General features: G+C 49.0%; 1 protein-coding gene across 2 annotated transcripts in view; it reads right to left on the bottom strand.

Moving 5' to 3' along the window:
• LOC113572714 (disks large homolog 4-like) overlaps positions 1–10,000 on the bottom strand; it is an 89,685-nt gene that overhangs the window by 68,416 nt on the left and 11,269 nt on the right. Inside the window, exon 1 of one of the 2 annotated variants that reach the window (XM_035521663.1) lies at positions 9,741–9,803. The exons of the other annotated variant lie outside the window; for it this stretch is intronic. The gene's annotated coding sequence lies outside the window, so the exon portion shown is untranslated. Of the gene's footprint in view, positions 1–9,740; positions 9,804–10,000 lie in introns of those variants that run through there. 2 annotated transcript variants of the gene reach the window in all.

The raw sequence follows: 10,000 nt of genomic DNA, 5'->3' as shown, positions 1-10,000 counted from the left end.
AGCGGCGCGGACCGGACAGGCGTGAACAGCCCTTACTATAGCACGCGCTGTGCCCCGCGTCCGTCTGCCCGAGCTTGCTCGCGGTGGCACTTACGATGCGTGATATTCTGTCAAAATATTGTTCAAAGTTTACATCTCTAATTTCCGTAAACATTAGATGGCATATATAAAACCTGCATTAACTGTACTAAAGCTTTAATCTCTCCCGCGCTCTCTCATGAAAATTAGAATTTGGGAATCGTACCAGCAGGACGTGAAGGCTTTTACCGTAAGAACGAGGCTAAGCGCGCAGACCGGTACTGGACAGAAAATCGAAGCATCATTAGGAGCTCAAACTGAAGGGCGTTTTCACCAACCGCGCGAACAGTAACGCTAAACACGTGAAAGAGTGCAGAGGAGAAAACGGAACGAACAGAGAGAAAGGAGCGTGCAAGGGATGCAGGCGCGAGCGAGGTTTGGAACGAAGGTACAGTTCACGCGCACAACGAAGGTGTTGTAGTTCAGGTCTGTGGTCATGCCAGGTAACACAACAAATGACTCCTCGCTCTGTCTGGGCCTGACACCACCCTGACAACAGCCCCACTCACATGCCACACCAGCCTGACAACAGCTCCACTCACACCCCACACCAGCCTGACAACAGCCCCACTGACACCCCACACCAGCCGGACAACAGCTCCACTCACACCCCACACCAGCCTGACAACAGCCCCACTGACACCCCACACCAGCCTGAAAACAGCTCCACTAACACCGCACACCAGCCTGACAACAGCCCCACTGACAACCCACACCAGCCTGACAACAGCCCCACTGACACCCCACACCAGCCTGACAACAGCTCCACTCACACGGCACACCAGCCTGACAACAGCCCCACTCACATGCCACACCAGCCTGACAACAGCTCCACTCACACCCCACACCAGCCTGACAACAGCCCCACTGACACCCCACACCAGCCTGACAACAGCTCCACTCACACCGCACACCAGCCTGACAACAGCCCCACTCACATGCCACACCAGCCTGACAACAGCTCCACTCACACCGCACACCAGCCTGACAACAGCCCCACTCACACCCCACACCAGCCGGACAACAGCTCCACTCACACCCCACACCAGCCTGACAACAGCCCCACTGACACCCCACACCAGCCTGAAAACAGCTCCACTAACACCGCACACCAGCCTGACAACAGCCCCACTGACAACCCACACCAGCCTGACAACAGCCCCACTGACACCCCACACCAGCCTGACAACAGCTCCACTCACACGGCACACCAGCCTGACAACAGCCCCACTCACACGCCACACCAGCCTGACAACAGCTCCACTCACACCCCACACCAGCCTGACAACAGCCCCACTGACACCCCACACCAGCCTGACAACAGCTCCACTCACACCGCACACCAGCCTGACAACAGCCCCACTCACATGCCACACCAGCCTGACAACAGCTGCACTCACACCCCACACCAGCCTGACAACAGCCCCACTGACACCCCACACCAGCCTGACAACAGCTCCACTCACAACCCACACCAGCCTGACAACAGCCCCACTCACACCCCACACCAGCCTGACAACAGCTCCACTCACACCCCACACCAGCCTGACAACAGCCCCACTGACACCCCACACCAGCCTAACAACAGCTCCACTCACAACCCACACCAGCCTGACAACAGCCCCACACCAGCCTGACAACAGCTCCACTCACACCGCACACCAGCCTGACAACAGCCGCACTCACACGCCACACCAGCCTGACAACAGCTCCACTGACACCCCACACCAGCCTAACAACAGCTCCACTCACAACCCACACCAGCCTGACAACAGCCCCACTGACACCCCACACCAGCCTGACAACAGCTCCACTCACACGCCACACCAGCCTGAAAACAGCCCCACTCACACGCCACACCAGCCTAACAACAGCCCCACTGACACCCCATACCAGCCTGACCACAGCCCCACTGACACCCCACACCAGCCTGACAACAGCCCCACTGACACCCCACACCAGCCTGACAACAGCTCCACTCACACCGCACACCAGCCTGACAACAGCCGCACTCACACGCCACACCAGCCTGACAACAGCCCCACTGACACCCCACACCAGCCTGACAACAGCCCCACTGACACCCCACACCAGCCTGACAACAGCTCCACTGACACCCCACACCAGCCTAACAACAGCCCCACTGATACCCCACACCAGCCTAACAACAGCTCTACTCACACGCCACACTCTTAAGAGTTCGGATTCACGCCATTAATATGCAAAATGTAGACAGTATACACTTTGGGCCCCAGATGCACGCCTGGGATCAAAGGTAACCAGGCCATGCACTGCAGAGGCACACGGTTTTTGGCGCCCTCTAGCGACTAACTCGAGAACCATCCAGCACAGATGACCTGTGAAGATTTGCTGAATTCTTATTTATTTCCACAAAATATTAAAAATATCATAGTAAAAAAAACAAAAAACAACAACAACAACAATATAAAACACAATACACCCATACTATTAAATAGAAGTAACAGCACCAGTCTCTACTCCCAGTGTGAACACCAGTCTCTCTACTCCCAGTATGAACACCAGTCTCTCTACTCCCAGTATGAATACCAATCTCTTCGCTCCCAGTACCCCTACCCAACACACACACACACTTTAATACAACCCAAACATTGGCTCAGGACCTGAAAATACACATCTACAAAAACAAAAAGTGCTGTAAGCGAACACCATCACTACAGTAGCAGCGGTGTGTGTGTGTGTTTGTGTGTGTGTGTGTGTGTATGTTGGCATGTGTGTATGTAGGTGTGTGTGTGTGTGTGCGTGTTTGTGTGTGTAGGTGTGTGTGCGTTTGTGTGTGTAGGTGTGTGTGTGTGTGTGTAGTATATTAGAAGTAGCTTACTGCTGTTTAACTCCTCATCTCAGCTTCACAGGAGACGCAGACAAACTGACTCCAGATCAGTTCCAGTGTGTCACATTCCTAGTGATTGTTTAAATATCCTCATCAGAGCTGCTCAGAGAAGGGAACGTGTGCCTGCCCTCTGACATTAACTCCAGTAGTAGGGTAATCCTGCCACAGGATGGCAGTAGAGAGACGTGCTGCCTCTGAGTTCAGCATTCTGCTCAGGAAAGACTGCAGCCAAGATTCCAGCTGACTGCTGAGGTCATCAATGGGGGGCAGAAAACCGTAGGGATGTTAGAGTATACTGACACTCTGTATGTGTGTTTGAGAGTACGTGTGTGTTTGTGTGCATGTGTGTGTGTGTGTCTATGTGTGTGTGTGCGTGTGTGTGCATGTGTTTGTGTGTGTGTGTGTGTCTATGTGTGTGTATGCGTGTGTACGTGTGTGTGTCTGTGTGTGTGTGTATGTCTGTGTGTGTGTGTGTGTGTGTGTGTGTGTGTGCATGCAAAAAATGGCCTAAGCTCTAATTTCACAAACTGAGTGCAGACACACACCCACCCACACCCACACACACACCTGCAGCTGGTGTTCAGTTATGAGTGTTATGCAGCTCAAGGATTGCTTGGTACTTCTGAGACTGTTTTGGGTTCATTCAAGTTTGTGTTGAATACGCTGCGTACAGGCCACAGAAGTAAACAATGTCTGTGCAAGTGTTTCAGTCACAAAAGCCTCCATTCACTGCCCCCTAGAGGACTCACTCTGCGCACACTGCCCCCTAGAGGACTCACTCTGCATGTCTTATCTTTCACTGCAGATTATACTCACATAAACTAGGTAAGATAACACTGTAATGTTGTATATGACTGTATTTTGATTGTGTATGACTGTGTATGATGATGCATAAGTGTGTATGTTGTATATGACTGTGTATTACTGTAAATGACTGTGTATGACTGTAAATGGCTGTGAATATCTGTATGATTGTGCATGACTGTATGACTGTATGATTGTGTATGACTGTATGATGTATGATTGTGTATATTGTGTATATTGTAAATGACTGTACATGACTGTGTATGCTTGTGTATGACTGTGTATGATTATATATGATTGTGTATGACTGGGTATGACTGTATGATTGTGTATGACTGTGTATGACTGTATATGACTGTGTATGACTGCGAATAAATAAATATGATTGTGTATGATTATATATGATTGTGTATGATTGTGTATGACTGTGTATAATTGTGTATGACTGTATAAGTTGTGTATGACTGTGTATGTTGTGTATATTGTATATGACTGTGTATGACTGTATATGATAAAAATATGATTGTGTATTATTGAGTATGACTGTGTATGATTGTGTATGACTGTGTAGGACTGTGTATGATTATATATGATTGTGTATGACTGTGTATGATTGTGTGTGATAATATATGATTGTGTATGACTGTAAATGACTGTGTATGAATGTGTATTACTGTAAATGACTGTGTATGACTGTGTATGATTGTGTATGATTATATATGATTGTGTATGATGGTGTATGACTGTGTATGACTGTAAATGAATGTGTATGATATAAATATGATTGTGTATGATTGTGTATGTGTATGATTATATATGATTGTGTATGATTGTGTATGACTGTGTATGATTAAATATGATTGTGTATGACTGTGTATGACTGTAAATGACTGCAAATGACTCTATGACTGTGTATGACTGTGTATGATAGAAATATGATTGGGTATGATTGTGTATGACTGTGTATGACTGTGTATGATTATATATGATTGTGTGTGACTGTGTATGATTGTGTATGACTGTATGACTATGTATGATTGTGTATCTGTATGACTGAGTATGATCGAGTACGGCTGTGTATGGCTGTGTATGATTGTGTATGGCTGTGTATGTCTATGTATGATTGTGTATGACTGTGTATGTGTATGATTATATATGATTGTGTATGACTGTGAATGATTGAGTATAACTGTGTATGACTATGTATGATTGTGTATGACTGTGTATGTGTATGATTATATATGATTGTGTATGACTGTGTAAGATTGTGTATGACTGTGACTCATTTTATTGCTAAAAGATTTTTCTTACATTTCAGCACATGAATAATTAAATTAGACAATATTAGCTGAATTTTTCTTATTGTTGATTTATTTAGGTAAATATAGCAGAATTTCTTTGTTACTCTGGTCATTTAAATTGTGTGCGTGTGCATGTGCGTGTTTGTGTGTGTGTGTGTGTGTGTGTGTGTGTGTGTGTGTGTGTGTGTGTGTGTGTCCCACACCCCCCCCACACACACACACACCCCACACAATCACACACATACACCCCCCCTACACACACACCCCCACACAATCACATACATACATCCCCCCACACAATCACATACATACACTCCCCCACACAATCACACACATACACCCCCCCACACACACCCAACACAATCACACACATACACCCCCCCCACACACCCCACACAATTACACACATACACCCACCCCACACACACACCCCACACAATCACACACATACACCCCCCCACAAACACACACACATACACGCACCCCCCCACACACCCCCCCCACACAATCACACACATACACCCCCCCACAAACACACACACCCCACACAATCACACGCATACACCCCCCTACACACACCCCACACAATCACACACATACACCCCCCCCACACACACACCCCACACAATCACACACATACACACACACCCACACACACCCCACACAATCACACACATACACCCCCCACACACACATACACCCCCCCACACACACCTCACACAATCACACACATACACCCCCACACACACACCCCACACAATCACACACACACCCCACACAATCACAAATACACCCCCCACACACACACCGCACACAATCACACACATACACCCCCACACAATCACAAATACACCCCCTGACACACACACATCCCACACAATCACACACATACACCCCCCCACACACACCTCACACAATCACACACATACACCCCTCCACACACATACACCCCCCCACACACACCCCACACAATCACACACACACCCCACACAATCACAAATACGCCCCCCACACACATCCCACACAATCACACACATACACCCCCCCACACACACACCCCACACAATCACACATATACACCCCCCCACACACCCCACACATACACCCACCCCCCACACACACACCCCACACAATCACACACATACACCCCCCCACACACACCTCACACAATCACACACACACCCCACACAATCACAAATACACCCCCCGACACACACACATCCCGCACAATCACACACATACACCCCCCCACACACACCTCACACAATCACACACACCCCACACAATCACAAATACATCCCCCCACACAATCACACACATACACCCCCCCACACACACCCCACACAATCACACACATACACCCCCCACACACCCCACACAATCACACACATACACCCCCCCACACACACCCCACACAATCACACACATACACCCCCCCCACACACACCTCACACAATCACACACATACACCCCCCCACACACACCTCACACAATCACACACACACCCCACACAATCACAAATACACCCCCCGACACACACACATCCTGCACAATCACACACATACACCCCCCACACACACCTCACACAATCACACATATACACCCCCCACACACATACACCCCCCACACACACACCCCACACAATCACACACACACCCAACACAATCACAAATACACCCCCCCCCACACAATCACACACATACACCCCCCCCACACACACCCCACGCAATCACACACATACACCCCCCCCACACCCCACACAATCACACACATACACCCCCCCACACACACCCCACACAATCACACACATACACCCCCCCCACACAGACCTCACACAATCACACACATACACCCCCTGACACACACACCCCACACAATCACAAATACACCCCCTGACACACACACCCCACACAATCACAAATACACCCCCTGACACACACACCCCACACAATCACACACATACACCCCCCCACACACACCCCACACAATCACACACATACACCCCCCCACACACACCTCACACAATCACACACACACCCCACACAATCACACACATACACCCCCCACACACCCCACACAATCACACACATACACCCCCCCCACACACCCCACACAATCACACACATACACCCCCACACACACACCCCACACAATCACACACACCCCACACAATCACACACATACACCCCACCACACACAATCACACACATACACCCCCCCACACACACACCCCACACAATCACACATACACCCCCACACACACCCCACACAATCACACACATACACCCACCCCCCACACACACACACCACACAATCACACACATACACCCCCCACACACACCCCACACAATCAGACACATACACCCCCACACACACATACACCCCACACAATCACACACATACACCCCCCCCACACATACACCCCACACAATCACACATACACCCCCCCACACACATACACCCCACACAATCACACACATACACACCCGCCACACACACCCCACACAATCACACACATACACCCACCCCCCACACACACACACCACACAATCACACACATACACCCCCCACACAATCAGACACATACACCCCCACACACACATACACCCCACACAATCACACACATACACCCCCCCCACACATACACCCCACACAATCACACATACACCCCCCCCACACATACACCCCACACAATCACACACATACACCCCCACACACACATACACCACACAATCACACACATACACCTCCACACACACCCCACACAATCACACACATACACCCCACACAATCACACACATACACCCCCACACACACATACACCACACAATCACACACATACACCCCCCACACACCCCACACAATCACACACATACACCCCCCCACACACCCCACACAATCACACACATACACCCCCACACACACACCCCACACAATCACACACACCCCACACAATCACACACATACACCCCACCACACACAATCACACACATACACCCCCACACACACACACCCCACACAATCACACATACACCCCCACACACACCCCACACAATCACACACATACACCCACCCCCCACACACACACACCACACAATCACACACATACACCCCCCACACACACCCCACACAATCAGACACATACACCCCCACACACACATACACCCCACACAATCACACACATACACCCCCCCCACACATACACCCCACACAATCACACATACACCCCCCCACACACATACACCCCACACAATCACACACATACACACCCGCCACACACACCCCACACAATCACACACATACACCCACCCCCCACACACACACACCACACAATCACACACATACACCCCCCACACACACCCCACACAATCACACACATACACCCCCACACACACATACACCCCACACAATCACACACATACACCCCCCCCACACATACACCCCACACAATCACACATACACCCCCCCACACACATACACCCCACACAATCACACACATACACCCCCCCCACACATACACCCCACACAATCACACATACACCCCCCCCACACATACACCCCACACAATCACACACATACACCCCCACACACACATACACCACACAATCACACACATACACCCCCACACACACCCCACACAATCACACACATACACCCCACACAATCACACACATACACCCCCACACACACATACACCACACAATCACACACATACACCCCCCCACACACCCCACACAATCACACACATACACCCGCCACACATGCCCTTATACCCTTTCCTCCTACACACAACCTTTGTGTATCAATCCATCCATTTATCTCTCTCTCCTTTCTCCTCTATCTATCCTTTTATTCAGTGCATGATGCCTCTGCCTCGTCACCATAGAAACTATCAGGCTCCAATTGACTAGTTGCATAGCAACTGACATCACCAGCAAGGCAAAATGAAGATGAAAAAGAATCAAATGTAGAGTGTGGTTTCACACAGACACACACACACACACACACACACACAGACAGACACACACACACACACACACACACACACAGACACACACACACACACACACAGACATACACACAAACATATTTAATTAGTAGAACTTGAAACTATAAAAATGTTACAATAAGAACCTTTCATATGCAAAATGATTTGATTTGAAAACGTGAAACTGAAAGGAGATAAGAAAGACCCTCACTGACGTCATCATCACCATCATCATCATTGCTCTAGTCATTCCACTTAAGCCTACAGCAGCCAACACAACCAGAACAGATAATTGTTTGTTTTTTCTAAACCCATTTGTCCAGACAGAGACCCTCATCCCAGAGTGACAGCGATTTAACCCCTCACCCTCATCTACTCACCCTCACCTAATACCCCCATCACCTAATACCCCCATCACCTAATACCCATTACCTACTTTAAGCACCACTTCTAAACACCAGTACAAACACCCTCTCTAAGTAACATCAGGCCAACATCTCTGCCTCTCTCTCCCTCCATCTCTCTCTCTCCTTCTCTCTCTCCCTCCCTGAGTCTGATGCTACTTGTCTTTCTGTCTCTGGGTTCCTGACTAATTCCAGTTGTCTGTCTATGTTTCACTGCAATTATGAATCAGTTCAACTATAAGCCCTCAAACACTCTTAATGAACACTGTTGCTACTGATTAAATAAATACACTCACTCTCTTTCTCTCTCTCCAGTGTATATGTGAAGGTACAGGATCAGAACGCTAGCGTGAAGGTCTAAAGGAGGCAGACAGAGAGAAACGAGAAATTGAAATTGATACAGGAAACAGATCAACATTTACATTTGTAAACTAACACTCTGTATCTGTGTGTCTACCACCACAATGAGAGTGGAGTGAAGGCTCAGTAAGTCAGTACAAAAATAACCAGATTCTCAGTCCAGATACTCAAGATGCTTTTACACACACACACACAC

This window comes from Electrophorus electricus, chromosome 22, assembly GCF_013358815.1.
Source record: "Electrophorus electricus isolate fEleEle1 chromosome 22, fEleEle1.pri, whole genome shotgun sequence".
NCBI classification, from domain to species: Eukaryota; Metazoa; Chordata; class Actinopteri; order Gymnotiformes; family Gymnotidae; genus Electrophorus; species Electrophorus electricus.
Note: the sequence above shows the minus strand (reverse complement) of the source record. Positions and strands in the feature narration are given on the sequence as shown.